The sequence below is a fragment of the Taeniopygia guttata genome, chromosome 1 (assembly GCF_048771995.1).
Source record: "Taeniopygia guttata chromosome 1, bTaeGut7.mat, whole genome shotgun sequence".
Lineage (NCBI taxonomy): Eukaryota > Metazoa > Chordata > Aves > Passeriformes > Estrildidae > Taeniopygia > Taeniopygia guttata.
In genome coordinates, this window is record NC_133024.1 from 14,692,905 (window position 1) to 14,708,401 (window position 15,497).

Consider the following 15,497-nt stretch of genomic DNA (forward strand, 5'->3'; position numbering starts at 1 on the left):
GTCCTGGACACATCTGTGCAGGGCTGTGCCGTCTCATTTAAGGACCTTCTTCTCAAGACCTAGGGACTTTATCCCCAGCATGCTGGTGAAATTCCACATTGCTTGGTTTCATTCTGCCCCTAGGTTCCCTTTGTGTTTCCAAGCAGGCACAATACTCGTCTTCATTTCCTCTTCTCAACTCTTGTTAAATTTTGCCTTGCTCCAGTGAACAGAGTGCGTGTTCCAGCCAACGGGCTGCCCCATCACGGTTGTGGCTGACATGAGCACCACGCTCGGTTTTGTGAAATGTTTCTGAGCATATCTGGATCGAAAATATACGCCCCCCCTGTCATTCCCCTTTTGCAGTTGAACAGAAATATGGGCAACAGTAGAGAGCTCACAAAGAACTGTGAAAAACTCAGCTTAGCCATTTATGTATTATGCATTAAAACCTGTCTCTATTGAGCTGTCCAAGATAAAGTCCTACTGGCATGTGATCAAAAGCGTAGGAAATTACCTTGATTTGTCCTGGCTAGAGCTGGCTGCCTCATGTAAAAGTATTTGTGAATAAATTATTTGCAGATTGATGAGGAAAAAGTGAGTAATTTATTTGATGAATATTGTTCAGCTGGCTCTTGAGCTAACCAAACCATGAGGAAAAAATATTGGTGAATGATTTATTTGAAAATCTAGTTGAAATCTGACAGGAGAAAATGGTCAAACAATCTGACACTATTATTCAAATTCTGGTAGACCTGGATAACGTTCACACGCTACTAAAGCTACACCCCAGTGCTTCAAGCCATAGCCATAAAGATGATATTGAAATCTGAATTCAAATCTTCAAATCTATGCTCACCTTCTCCTTAAAAGAGATTCTCCTCAACCACAGACCCAAAGGCACCTATTAATGAGCATAGAACAGTTCTACATTTCCAGTTATTTATTCCTATTTATTATTAAAACACTCTGGAAACTCTCTTGCTTGATAGAACAGCAGTGAAAATTGAGTACCTTTTACTCCTCTACTGCCTCCCTTCAGTGGATTTCTAAGCACTTTACAAATTTCAATGGTTTTAATGTTACAGCTGTTCTGTGAGGCAGGAAGGCATAATGAAATCCAGGAAAAGTAGAAAGAACACCACACATTACAGGTTTCTTTACAACATAAACTCTCAAGCTTCGTGAGCATCTTTAGACTAGATTCCTTTCAACAGAGCACATCTTTCTAAGACTGACTAGATTTTTCAAATCTGCCTGAACTTGGATCCCTAACTACCTAAGCACCCATAAACATGCTATGTGCTGAGCTCTTGTTGAAATTTGCTGGAACTTTTGAGCACTAAAGACACAAGGAAAACCCCCATGTGTCATGATATTTCCATGCATATGTACAGATTTACCAGCATATCTCTAGATAACTGATGGTCTCACGGGTTCGAACCATAATAGCTGCAAAACAGGCAGGTTGCAAAAAGCTGCCTGTGGCTGTGGGTTGCACATCATGTCGCAGTCACCACATGAGCAAACCACATGCAAAAAGGTTATCCAACCTGTTAAGCAATAAATGACACATCCTCCTACCTCCTGCCTCCCTCTTGCACTTCCAGCAGCAGGGCTGCAGTCCCTCTGTTGCTTCTTGGTTGAAATGGTGAATGAAATATGAGGGGCTGCACTTCAAAGCGCTGGAGAGATGTTAAAGATCTGATGTTAGATGTTATGGCAGCTCCCACTACAGCAGGAATAGTAAGGATAAAATCAACACCCTATTCAAACTACTGGACATTTTCTTGAGTGCAGACAGGATTTGATCTCTAGTACCTCAGCAACCAAAGAATTAGGGAGCAGAAAATACATTCTAAAGCAGCAAATGACAAAATTATCTCCCCAATAACTTGCACTCTGAACTCCAACAGAAGTAAATAATTAAATAACCAATCTAAAATATACAAATTTTTTTAATAAGAAAGGCTGAATATCAAGTTTAAAATCTGCTGTCAGCCTTAACACAAATAAACTATAAAACCAGAAATAAATATTTGTATGATTGCTGTTGATCATTAGAGGCAGTTTAAAATCCAGATTTACTCAGTGTGTTTTTTATTCTCCTTCCCACTGGCATGTCTCCTCTCTTGAACTAGGAAAAATCAAAAGGAGTCAATTTTGCTTTCAGGTTTTCTCTCTTTCTGCGATGTGACTGCAAAAAATCATAGGGGAGGATATTGCTCTGTTTTAAAGGAACAGATTTCATTAGATACAGAGAAGGAAAACAATAGAAACATTTCTCTTGGCATTTATTTGTTTTTATATGGATTCTCCTAGGCAAAATTGAAGTCACGAGAGGGGAGTCTCTGTTTATAACATGGGCAGATACAATTCTACAATTCTTACCCTGCTCCAGATTCACTCTCTTGATACTGACCAGTTGCACTCCATTTTGGGATCTTGCCTTTTTTCAGTAAGGTCAATCTGAACTTAGCTCTTCTCTGTGTTTTTTACCTGTGGGACTGCTGTCTTCCCACATCAGAAACAGGCTGAAATCCTTTTCTGACTTTGATTGCAATGAATAGGACATCCATGTGATGAGAATAAATCAGATTAAATCAGAAGCAGGAACAGTGCATTTCTTTGGCAGGTCCCAGAACTTCATATATTGTTGACTTCTATTATACAAGGTGTGTAACCCAACCTTGACTTTAGGCCATTCTGAGACACAGAAATTATGGAAACAAGAGGCCAGAAGGTCTCTGCCTGTGCTAGACTGAAATGCTACACATAATATACACTGAGCTGTCACCTATTATCCTGAGTTGATTTAAAATAATCTATAATCCAGGGATGAGAAGTGAGCACCATAGGATGTGGGAAATCCTTCTCATACAGCATGACAGTGCTGTCATTATACCAGAACCATGAAAGAAGAAACACACTGTCTCTTCAAAAAAGGACCTCTAATTTCTTGAACACTACAGTTAAAATAATCTTTTCGTGTCCATTTACATTAACAGGAATTAATTAAGAGATTAGACTAAGGCTGGTGATTAGGGCCCTATCTGAGAATGTGGGCACACTCTTTATTAACAAGAGCCTAGAAACAGGAAGGAGGCTCCACACCCCCATCCATATAAGCTAATGCAGTCACTGCATTCCAAGGAACTGAGATCTCAGTACAAAGCATGATCCAAAAGTCAGTCTTCTGGGGATCTTCCCTCCCCTTGATGGGACTAGAGGAGATGCTATGAAGAGAGCTTTGTGTTCTCAGGCAAAAAGAAAAAGATCTGGGAAAGTCGGTGAAGTCTCAATGTGTGTTTTTCAGGTTAATTTCTAACTTGCAGTGCCAAGCAAAGAGAATAGAGATGCAAAATACATGCAAAATAAAACCAACATAAAAGTTCAGTGACAACTGGCATATTGAAACCCTGCTTTTAACAGAGTTCCAAAAACCAACTCAGTGAGTTTAGTGCACAAATAATAAAGGAGAGCTAAGCAACCTCTGTACTTATATATTTCCAGTCCTTTTGACATCCTAATAGCCCAGCATCTCCTGCCTATTGCAATTTGCTCTCCTTCCCTCTGTTTTGTTTTCACATCGAATGACCAGCTAACTAGCTATTGAGCCAGCAGAGACAAAAAAAAAGGTCAAAAACTGCAGATGTCTCAGTGTTTGTGCCCAGAGGACATCAGATAACAAGCTGTTACAGTCTGTCTGCAAAACCACTGGTTGACTTGTTATTCTTGAGTGTCTGCGTAAGGCCTCATTGATTCTAGTTTGGCACTGTGCTGTTGACCCTGCAGCGTTTTGAGGAGATCTGCAGTACAAAAGGCTCATCAGCTCATCCAGCACATCTTCTATGAGTCTTGGATAATGGTCATAGAAGTTACTCAGAGAAGCTGTATCTCAGCCCAGACCTTCAGCTGAGCTGGCAGCTGAGGGCTCCTGTTCTCTGCTGGGACGCTCCATATACCTGTGCCTTGGCATTCTGGAAGATGCCACTGTTGGAAGGTGCAGAACAGGGAATGTGTCTGCTGATCATGTGGTTCTTCAGGACACCCCAAAACCCCCAGAAGGCACAAGGTAAACCACAGCACAAAGTCCCCTTGCCTACTCTGTGACCGCAGGGACTGCAAGCAAGGAAACACATTCAGATTCAAATCACGATGTATGAAAGTCTCACTAATTTAGACCCAAGGGACTTCAGAAGAGGGCAGATTTTGGCTCTCTGTGAGAGCACAGTGTGTGCATATAAAGTCACTGGGAAATGTTCAATGAAGTTACACATACTGTGTCCCTCAAAATACACTTCTGTGACTGCAGAGTAGTGGCTGTTATTCATGAACTCCATGTCTTATAGCAGAATAAGAAGGGTTGATAAAAAACAGCATGAATAAATCCTATTAGCATTGTTTTAAGGAGACCTCCACTCCAGCCCTTGCACAGATGAGTGAGCAAGCTTGGCAAGTCTGCATGGGGGCTCTGGCTATTTTCTTGTATCCCTGAGGGAAACAGCATTTCCCTGTTGGTGGAAGGGATGAGAGCTGGTACATTCCTTGCCACTCAGACTTCCCATGGGCTTCCAGGCCAGCTCCTCACCTACCACCATGCTGTGGAGTGGTGTTTCATGCAAGCAAGATGACTTCAGAGCAGGAGGGACTGAGGAGCAGGGAAAGAGTAGTACAAAAGGAAGTATCACTGCATTTCCAGAGCTTGTCACGGAGGATCAGTACAGCTGGGTAGCCTTGGAGACAGAAATTGAAGGTGTGTTACGGGGATTTACATGCTGGTTTTGGAAGTCCTGTTTCAATTTAAGATGATTAGCAATATCTGTGAAAGCCCTCAGGAAGATGACTCCTTTACATTTCCATAAAGGCATCAGACAAGGCATAGCCCCTTTCTTTTAGCAAGAATTTCCTAGCCAGTGGCTGGAGAAATGTACAGCTTTTCTCCTTGCTGCAAATAGGCAGCTGCTGTGCTCACTAGATTATAACCCAGACTGCATGGGAAGATTTGATTTAAGGCAAGCCTGGCTGATGACTCTCTGCATGCAAAACTTCCAAACAAGGAGGAGGGAGCAGCTGCAATTACAGTTTTCAATTGGGAAGTGAGAAAATAGAGATAATTTCCGTTTCTACAGCAATGTGAATAATTATCCAAAAGAAAATGGTTGACTGGCAGCTAGAAGCCTTGCTTCTGCTACCTAGAGCAATAGGCAAAGTAGCAGCAGCACAGACAAAATCCTTGGCCAGAGGAGTCCACTTCTAAATTTTAAATCTCCTTTCCCCATTCTTCTGTTTGTTTGTTTTTCATTTTCATGTACTTGGAATTTACATTCCCCCACCCTGCCCTGAGAACACTGTGTATTACAAGGTTTGCATGTGAATATCTCTTCTGAGATTTCACATTACCTCTGCTTACATCTCAGCACCAATCAAACAAGACTGCAAGGCATTCAGGCACTAAGCCTCCATAAAGCATCCCTTTCTAGATTTAAATCAACAGTGTTTACTCTCAAGAACGTTTGAAAACCAGCCATGTTTAGCAGGTGATGGGCACTCCCCACAAAGTTGCTTTGACACAGCACTAGTTTTCAGGTGCTCTCCTGTCTCAGGCAGGAACTCCTAACAAATTTCATGAATCCAGAGACTGGCAAATCCATGGCAATAGCCTTCTGAAGTGCTAATAAAATGCCAAGCCAATTCTGGAATCATACACTGGCATATGAATAATGGCTTATTTATCAAATGTTGTGATGCTTCTGTTGCCAGCTAAAAGGAGGTGGTACCCCCTGTGAGTAACACTGGCTCAGCTGAGCTAACTGGCCACTGCACAACAAGAAGTCCAGTGGTACTCAGCTGATCTGACTGAAAATGCTCTGAAATTCACTTAGCTAGCAACACTGAAAATCCACAGGATCCTAATTAGAATGATCAAATAGTCAACTTTAAAACATTGGTACAATCTGCTACTGAGCCCACAGGCTCTCAGAAATAATGAGCATTAAAGGAAAAAAAAACTCTTCAGAAAGGAAGGTCTCACTGATACCTTAGATAGCAGGTCATGTCTTTTGCATTTCTTGATGAGATTCTGTAGCCGGTCTTCTCTAACTGCTCCTGCCAGCACATGTTGGAGCACATCTCATGCCTATTCAAACAAACAAAAGAAGATGTCTCGTTTTTTACTTTCTCCTTTCTCCATACTGTGGGGAATTACTGCTCTTCTCCATTCTGCTTCTCATGTGAAGAGAGTAATTTTTGGTTTTTTATTGCAGTAAAAATAATACAAAGCTTCATGAATGAAGCTGGCAAAATACAGAATTGGGCTTTACTCTTCATGCACAAAGATAAAGTGGTAACATAATATTTAATCAGGGAGTGAAAGAAAGAGAAGTGAGTTCATTAACTTTTCCCTTGAGTGAAAACTCCTGTTTTCATTCTTCTTTTATTTTTATTCAAATAATTTCCAAGAGAACACCATCCATATGCAAATGCATATGTGTTCTCAGAATACAGCTTTCTTTTATATAGATGATCATGAACTCACTTCAATAAAGGGAAAAATGTCAGGATTTTTTCATAGAAATAATCGGCCAGGCAGCCAGCAGTAAAAGCTCTATTAACCTCCAATTATCTCTCCCACATTCCCAAGAGCTTGTATACTTCAGTGGTCAGTGTTTTGCAGTGCTGGACATTGCAGATCCAAACTGCTTTTACTCAGTCCTTCTGTGGGAAGAATCATATGCTACTTTTTTGGGGTTTGTAGGGGGATTTTTCCCCCCTAGTTGCTAATGACAGCAGAAGAAGGAGGAGCAACTTTTTCACTGAGTTTTCCATGAAGCGAGATCCATGCTCTTTGGAGGCTCCATAATGCTCTGTGAAGATCCATGTCTCCACTTCTGGATGCTGACAGGAGTTTTGGATTTTTGCCAGGAGTGAGCTCAGAGGCAGAGCTGCCTGTGACACAGAAGGACAGGGGAAGGGCAAAGATGCTTTGATGTTGAATGATGGGCAAACATCATTCAAAAGATGACATTTGAATTGTGCCCTCATGCACCAGAGACCAGGGAATGGGAATGTGATTTGTCCTGTATCCGGGGTAATGGCAGGGAAAAGGCTCAGGGTGACAGCTTCCAGCCAAATTTTGAGGGAATGCTGAGCCTTGGCATGATTGCCCATATCTATCCCTTGACCTTTTTAATAAGAACCAGTTGCCAGATCCCTGAATGGGGTCAGGCACCAGCTCTGCCTCTCCTGAGGCATCCACATTAGGAGAGGAACGTTCTTGTTGAGGAGGCATCCCAGCTAAAAGAAGCCACGCAAGAAAGAAAAGGGAAATTCAGCCCTGGGAGTGCCTGCTCGGAGCCCCTGGTCTGGACTTGCCACTGAGCTCCACCCCAGCAGCTTCCCCATCCAGACTCTGGTGGCTGCACACTCCAGTCCTAAAGCACAGAGCACAACAGCACCGAAATAACTCCAGAGTTAATATGTCCTGAAGGTCTCCTACTTTCAGTGTGTTACATCTCTTCCAAATGATCCCTCTTATGGGTGTTGCCCCTGGATACGCCCATTAGGGAAGCAGTCTGGTTGTGCAAAAGTTTTTGAAGAGATGCAAACACGACCATTAAAATAACCTAGGCAATTCCCACACCCTCTCTGTGACATAAAAAATCTACTTGTCTCCCATCACCAGGACATGTGATTTCTTTATTTTTCCTCCTGTTATTTCTTTTTAGATAACCACATTATCAGAACCCACTAATTTCTGAGGAGCAGACAAAGACCAGGAGAGTTAGTCCCTTCCTTGAAGACGTTACTTCTGTCAGATTAACATGTGAAAAACAGCCAGGCACTTCTCAATGAATCTTTCTGGAATATTTCCTAAGCAGCTGCTGATTCTTTCTGGGTAATAACAGAAAAGAAATCTGAGAGGAGAAACTGCAGCTGCTGCCACAACAGAAAGAGCTTATTATGAGACATTGCACTCTTGTTTTTCCACTTCATTTGTTTGGGTTTTGTTGAGGTTTTTATTTTTGCCGAAGTGATAAATTGCTATGGAAAATCCACACCAGGAAATTTTTATATATGTGTATATATATATATATATATATACTCCTACCAAGGCAGGTTCCCATACAACCACGGATGATGTCAACTATTTTGGTTAGTAATGATTTCATCCCCTGTGGTGTTTTGATTCCCTTGCTACAGGACTCAAATTCTGTACTGGAGGCACTGGGCTGGGATTTGAATGATTTGCCACCAGTGCCTGCCTCTTTCCAGTGCACTTTGGCTCAGGTTACTTCCATTTACAGTGCCACAGTGCACCACAATCCCAGGTATCTTCTTATCTGCCTCCATGGTTATTGTGTTGCAATACTAAACCTTTACAAGAAAGGATCATATCTGCATCGTATTTTTTGGCCCTATTGCAATGCAATAACTGATAAGAGGGAACACCATCTGCAGAAAAATACAATTCCCAAAGCTGCACTTAAGGCAACCTTTCAGTCCTTAATTACCAACACTGAATCAGAAAGGAAAGAAAGAACACCAGCTCCAGGCATCTGCTCCCTCAGTCCCTGAGGAGGAAACCTGAGCTGCCAGCCCGGAGTCCACCACCATGGAACATTCCTCCTGCTTGGAGAGCACGGGGGTCTTATGTTTGCCTCATACCCAGAGCTGGTAGGAAGCAAGAGATTATGAAATGTGATCTTGTCAGGGCAGACTCAGCCCAGCACTGCCAAGAAAGGACATTTAGAAAAGCTCAGCATTTTGAAAAAAATTACCAAAGCTTTTTGAGTTCCACAAAATGCTACTTTACATTCACGTTACAAAACTGCGTGACACTGAGGCCAAGAATCAAAACGAGGGGGAATACCTCATATTGTATTATAATCAGAATTCAGGTGGCTGTGGGCACACTGCCTGCATGCTAACAGGAAATGAAGATATTTCTAGTCACCTGCAGGCTTTTCTGAAGCAGCTCTGACATTCTCCACCACCCTTCTTTACTGCCTAGCATCTAAATATAATAAAAAATAATTACTATTGAGCAAGTAAGTTATTTACCCTCTTAGGTACTCCATTCCCTCCTCTAGAGGCTGCACACTCTTTTCTCCACCACAGTTCACTTGCTGTGCAAGTTCAGTTTGGCATTTGTCAAATCCTTTCCAAATCTGGAAACACTGATGTGTCACGGCAGTATTTCTTGTTTGGGGGTTACTGGGTGGATTAATTGCAGTGGCTTCTCAAAGGACAACTTAATCTGCATTAGCAACTCACCTGCTTCTCAGTGCAGCTACTGTGCATGTATTGGGAAGGATGGATGGGAAATTAGGACACTGAAATAATTTTTGCTTTGTGTTTCTTGATGTGTCTTAAGCTACTTGCCTAAATGGCTGGCAAGCATTTGCCACAGTGCTTAAATGTCTTATGAAAATGAGTCAACAGAGAACCTCAGGCTGGTTGGGAATTTTTTTAACTTTCTCAGGCAATCAACTAGACCATATCCTCCTAAGCAGCTGAGTCCCTGTATTATTTGTCCATTAAAAAAAATGTAATTTTAACCAGCAATGTGACTTTGCAAACAGTCCATTGTATGTCTTGGAATCAAAACTGCTCTGTGACACAGACATGTTTCATTATTGATTCAACAAGTTTCAATTCCATATGGCTTCAGTTACAGAAAAACTAACTGGAGCCTTTCCTTCCTTGCACAAAAGCATCGTCAGCTAAACTCCAATAACAGAAGCTTTATTTCATGCATGTGCAAGGGGTGGAAAGAGGCTAATTGAATCTGATCTGATAGTTTTTCCAGTTTTAAAAATTAGTATGGATTGCCATTTCTTCTAGATGAAGGAGGAGGAAAAAAACCTAAAAGAGGCCAGATTCTGAGCTGGTGCCCCAGCTGATGACCCGGTCCCCTTTCACAAGTAGGAAAATAGTAGTTCTAGAAGGGTGACTCCCTACAAATGGGACAGGATGGTGTGGGTAAGTGGCGAGAGTTATGGACCAGCATGCAACTCCTCTGCAGATCAGAATTGAATGGGAACACCACAGCACAGGGGTTTTGTTAAATCCATGCTTCTGATTTGGCAGCCATGGGCTCCCAGTTCTGCTGGCTCTGACACCAGTGGCTTCTCAAGGAGGCAAAGCCATTCCTTAATAGAGTCCTGTATGGGACCACAGTGATTCAGACTTCCTCCTGCAGCTTGTGGTCCTCAGCCAATGCCCACTCAAGTCAACAGATATCTTTGTGTTGACTTCAAAGGATATTTACTTGACCTTTATTTTCAGCCTTTGATTGCAACTAAAGCCATATTGTGTACAAATGCATGGTGGACACAGTTCCTTGGATTATGCTTTTCTTCCATCACTGCTTGCTTGGTAGGAGTGATGATGATAATGTCAGTAAAAGTGGAATAATTTTGCCTGTGCTGTGAGCCTCACAGTTGACTTCCAGGTGTTGGGGGATTTGAGGAATCAGGGCTTTGTCTCAGTTCCAGCTTTACAAAGATTCACAAGGAGAGGAGTTTAAACCTTCCCTGTCTCTGGTATGCCTTCACTTAATTGCACTGTCCCTTTCTTTTCTTTAGATTGTCCCATGTTGCTTGAGTCCTGTAAAGTAGGACATTACAAAAAGCTTGGTGCTAGAAGCCAGTTTTGCTGAGATTGACATGATTAGTCAGGGTGGCAGTGGGGGGAGAAGGAGGGAACTGGGATTCAGATCACTTTGAGAGCTAAACAAAATCTCTCTGTGGGCAGAAGCAAGATCTGAAGAGCTCCCTGCCCACAAGTCCAGTGTCTGCAAGGTTTCACTCCAGCTCTTTTCCTGGTGACTCTTACTGCTTTTGACAAATCACCAGGCAATTTCAGATCAAAATCAGAAGCTCAGCCCCAACTCCATCTGGCAGTGCCTTAACTGAGACTGGCAGTGGCTGATTTTCAAACCAGTGAAAAGGTATAAGAACCTCACCAATGTATTGCTGGGAGGGACAGGGCTGTGCTTGAGGCTCTGGACAGCCAGGAAGCATCACAGCTCTACTACAATGCAGATCCAAGTGTAGACACACTCATGGACAAGTCCTGCTTTCATGTACACCTTCAGTACAGAGCAAACCCTGTGGCAGCTCCTATCTTCTAACCAAGAGCAAGTGACACTGTCCTGCTTTTCTCCATCAGCCTGCAGGATGGGGTGACAGCCAATCTATGCATACTGCCTCTTGCTGTCTCATGGCAGAGGTTGCAGGATGCTGTTCCCACCCTTGGGGCCTGAGCAGGGTGCCCATTCCCATGGAATGACTTCTGATGTGTTGTGTGCTGCACTGTGTTCATTGCAGGGACTAAACATGTAGTTATCTCACAGGGTGCATACATTCAGAGCTGAGCTGAAATGGGCTGGATGTGTTTGCTGCATCTTGAACTGCCTGGGTGCAACAAAACGTGATAGGCTGTTCCAGTAGTTCAAACTTGTATCTGTGTTTAATCAGCCCAGGTGTCCAACTGTCTGCTAAAAGAAATCCTTTTGGAAGCCACTGAGATGGGTTTTCTTTATGAAATCTCATTACTGTGATAGGTGGCAGCAGTGTCTGTTATGCAGGTTGGCATTATCTTCAGTTTCTTCTAATGCTGCCTGACTTTAACTGGCTGGGCTGACATCTTCTGTGAGAGGTCTTGCCAAGGGCTGATGGATTCCTCAGCCTTTTGTACGACATGCTATTCAAATCTGCTAACTCTGCTCCTATTAATTTCCTCTTAGGTTCTTCTGTAATACCATTGTACTGCTGAAGTGCTTACAGCAACTCCTGCATTTATAATCACCAGCTCACCTGGTGAGAAAAAGCAGCTATTTCTGACAGCCCCTTTGAGCTGCCCAAGGTCTGCCCACCCAGTGACCAGCACAGTGGCACAATGCATGGAGGTTCAGAGCAGGACTCTCACTGATTTCTGTCACTGCACCCCTTTGATTTCAAGACGGATACTGGGCAATGAGAGCACACACAGAGGTAGTGATTACCTACAAATGCTTGATGAAGTGATGTCCATGATATCCCAGAGGTACACAGCACCACAGGCAGGGAGAAAGTCCAATTCTCTGGGACAGAATGCTGGTGTCTTCTCAGTGAGACAGTGTCTTCTTACAGCCTCCACATCAACTGTTACACACTTTCCATCTTCTCCAAAGGGAGGAGCAGAGCTCAGCTGGCAACAGCCTCCTCTGTCCTCATGCTTTGCTGTTCAGCCCCTCCACAGCTGCAGTCTGTGCACTAAGAGAGGCAGGGCTCCAGGGGCTAAAGAAGCAGGCAAGTTAGACACTCTTGGGGCCCAGAAATTAGATTGCACAAGGCCACCATCATTCTGGCTCTCCTCCATCACCTTCCAGCTTGTGGAGGGCTTGCTTTCACCATCTTTAGCTTTTAACATCTTTTTCCTTGAGGGGGTGGTGGTGGTTAGAAAGATGTCTAACAGAAACTGACCATCTTTTGTAGAGATTTCTCGGTGGTAGCTCAGGAGATGGCAGGGCAAAGACCCAGAGACATGTACCAGTCCCTTGGGAGGCCTGTCCCTCCTTGGGAAAGCAGGTGAGGAAATCTCAGCTCCTCTTCCTGTGAAACTCCAGTTGAGGTCAGGCTGCCAGGCTCCAGGTGCCTGGGAGAGGTGCTGCATGCCTTGGATGTGTGCTGTGGCTCTCCTCATGGTCCTGGCCACCCAAATGAGCTCCCACCCATGGATCTGACCTGCAGCTAGCATGTCCTCCTGCGTGGAAATCAGGTGTAGGGAGGTGGAGACCACTAATCCTTCTGACTGAGCAGGTGATACGCAGCCAGGATGGGCACCTAAATTTAGGTGCCAAAAAGATCATTAGCTGACATATGTAGCTTCTGGCACCAGAGATTACAGCCCAGGAGCCGTACTATTTATCCATCCTGGCCTCAGCTGGTGCTGATTTTAGTATTTAAAACAATGTTTCAAGCCTAAATTCTCCTCGCAGCCATGAAATGCCGTAAATGGAGGCTGCTGGCTGACCTGCAATCCCTTCCTTCTCTTTCGTTTGTGCCATGGCTGGTCCTACTTTATCAAGCCTAACACCTTCCACTCGGAAATGCCAGTTGAGATTTTACATTTATAAAAACGCATCGTAGCGGAGCTCACAGTCTATCGGAGCATGTGGTGCTCTGTATGCTGTGAGCCCATCTTCACTGCTGCACTGAGCAAAATGGGTAATTCTCCTTCTGCAAGGCAGCTATTCAGATCCCAAACAGGGCTGGTTATTTTTTTCCTGACTTGCAGTTATTATTAAAAGCTCTGTCTTTTGCAGGCGTGTTGTTGTGCTGGATCAGAAATAGCGATGCAGGGGCACTGAAGGTTGAGCCCTGTGTTTTGCTAACACTCTGGAAGACGATGCCATCTGTGACATGATTCAGATCAGTGGTTTAGTGAAAATCTGTTGGCAGGGAGTTATTTACCAGATTAATGTTTCAGAAGTTCTCGGGCTTCAAAAATGATGCTTTGCCTTCCATCTCCTTCTGCAATTTTCTTTCACGTCTCCAAAGGTAAGCCCTGTCAGAGTGCCTCATTAGCATGTCTGGACAAGGCAAGAAATACAATCTTTGCTGGCACAAACCCATGATGCACAGCTTGAAAGAGTGCACAGAGGTCCTGATGCTTTGAGCAGGTGGCACCCAGATGCCACCAAAACCTGTAATGTGGGCACACAGCGAGAGTCCCCCCCAGACACCTCTTCCCCACAGCATCCCAACACAGGAGGCATCCCCAGAGCACATGCAAAACACAGTGTGAAAAAGAAATTTGGTTCTTTCAAGAGAAACAAATTTTGGCCATCTGAAAACCTCCATGGCAAATCATCATGTGCCTCTGGAATGCGCCTCATTTGTGGGAGAAGAACAAATTGAAAATGCCTTTGATTTTAAAACCCTGTCAGGACTACAGCTCTCTAGACACACCAGACTTCTCTGGTTTACAGCAAAGTATTCTCAATACTCACTTGCAGAGTTGGACTTTGCAGAGGTCCCCTCAGGCCAGGAAGCCCCATGGCTTTGGGTGCTGCTCGAACACCTCCAAAGCCATCAAAGAGCTCACAGCCCTGTGAAACGCCTCACAAACATCCACCAGACAACCTGGATGTGGGAAATAAAATTCTGCACTATCTCTGTGGGCACCTCTCCCCAGCTATTTTCTGAAATACATTTTTCCATAAAGCACCAGCTGTGTCAGACACTTCAGAGTGGCTGCAGCATCCTAAGGATGTTTTGAATTATACCAGACCTTCTCTGGGTAAAATGATCTCCACACAGCATTATTTGTAATTGAAAATGAGAGGTTAGAGTAAATGAATTCTCATCACCATCACAGATCTTCATAAGCTGCCCACTGCCACAGTAATTAGGCACAAAAATTAGGCAATAACAGCAGTTGTTTCTGAAGTATTTTGAACATCATAAAAATAGTTTTAATGGTTAAAACCCAAAGTGCTGGGAGCCATCACTGTGACAGCTCTGTAGATGAGAGCTGCATCCCAGCAGCAAGATGCAGTAAATTTACTCACAGTAAATCTGGATCACTGGAAAAATAGTTAGATAAAACAGAACATTTTCATACCTGTTAGTTTCTGGTTTGCTGTTGATTGGACAGTGTGTTTGATCATTTTGTGCAGCAGAGTGACAAATAACTTACAAAATTATTTCCCTGAAATTGTTTGGAAATATAGCTCTTCTTGCCATATATTTCATCTGGAAGGCAATTTTTTCCTGCCCTTCTGCACATCAGCCTGGAGTTTCTGTTAGAGAGAAGTGATAATACAGAGAGACATCAACATCATTCATTGAATGAAAATACTGAAACAGCAAAGAGTTTCTAAAAATAAAAATATAGTGAATATGTCTTTAGGTCTCTAAGGCATTATATGGTGACTAATCAGAGCAGTTTTCCTATGAAAAAGGGACAGAAGCAATAGAGACGGCATCAGATTTAATAGTACAAAATGCAAGGTCGTGCCCCGAGGGAGTAATAATGAGAATTTCTGCTACCAGCTGGGAGCTCATCAGTTGGAAGTGACAGAGGAGGAGAAAGACCTGAGCGCACGAGCTGATCAAATGTCTGTAAGCTGGCAGTAGCATGCAGATGTGAGAAAGACAAATGCGAGCCTAAGACATGTCAGATGAGGGATTTCTAATAGAAATAGCAAGATTTTAATGCCATCACAGAAGTACAGAATATTGTATGTCCACATAAAACATTAATTGATTTAAAATTGCTCGTTTTGTGTGCCTTTTTCTCTTGTCATGACCTGGGAGGAGAGAGCTTTCTTCCACAAGAAGAGTCTAAATGAGCTTGGTTTCTTGAGTCTAGCAAAATGCAGGCTGGAAAAAGATATATTTGTTGCTTACAAATACCCTGGAGGGAAGTACCAGGAAGAGAGAAGAGCTATTTGAGTGAAAGGGCAGTGCTGGCAGTAGAACAAGTGCCTATAAATTTGCCAGGAATACATTTCAGCTGGAAATTAG

General features: G+C 43.2%; 1 long non-coding RNA gene across 1 annotated transcript; it reads right to left on the minus strand.

Annotated features, from left to right (window-relative positions):
- Positions 1–562: 562 nt before the first annotated feature.
- Positions 563–14,910, minus strand: LOC116807706 (uncharacterized). The gene is made up of 2 exons (XR_004366647.3): positions 6,020–14,910; positions 563–4,715 (listed from the first exon to the last, which is right to left on the minus strand). It is a non-coding gene; the product is annotated as an uncharacterized lncRNA (long non-coding RNA).
- Between the last annotated feature and the right edge of the window lie 587 nt (positions 14,911–15,497).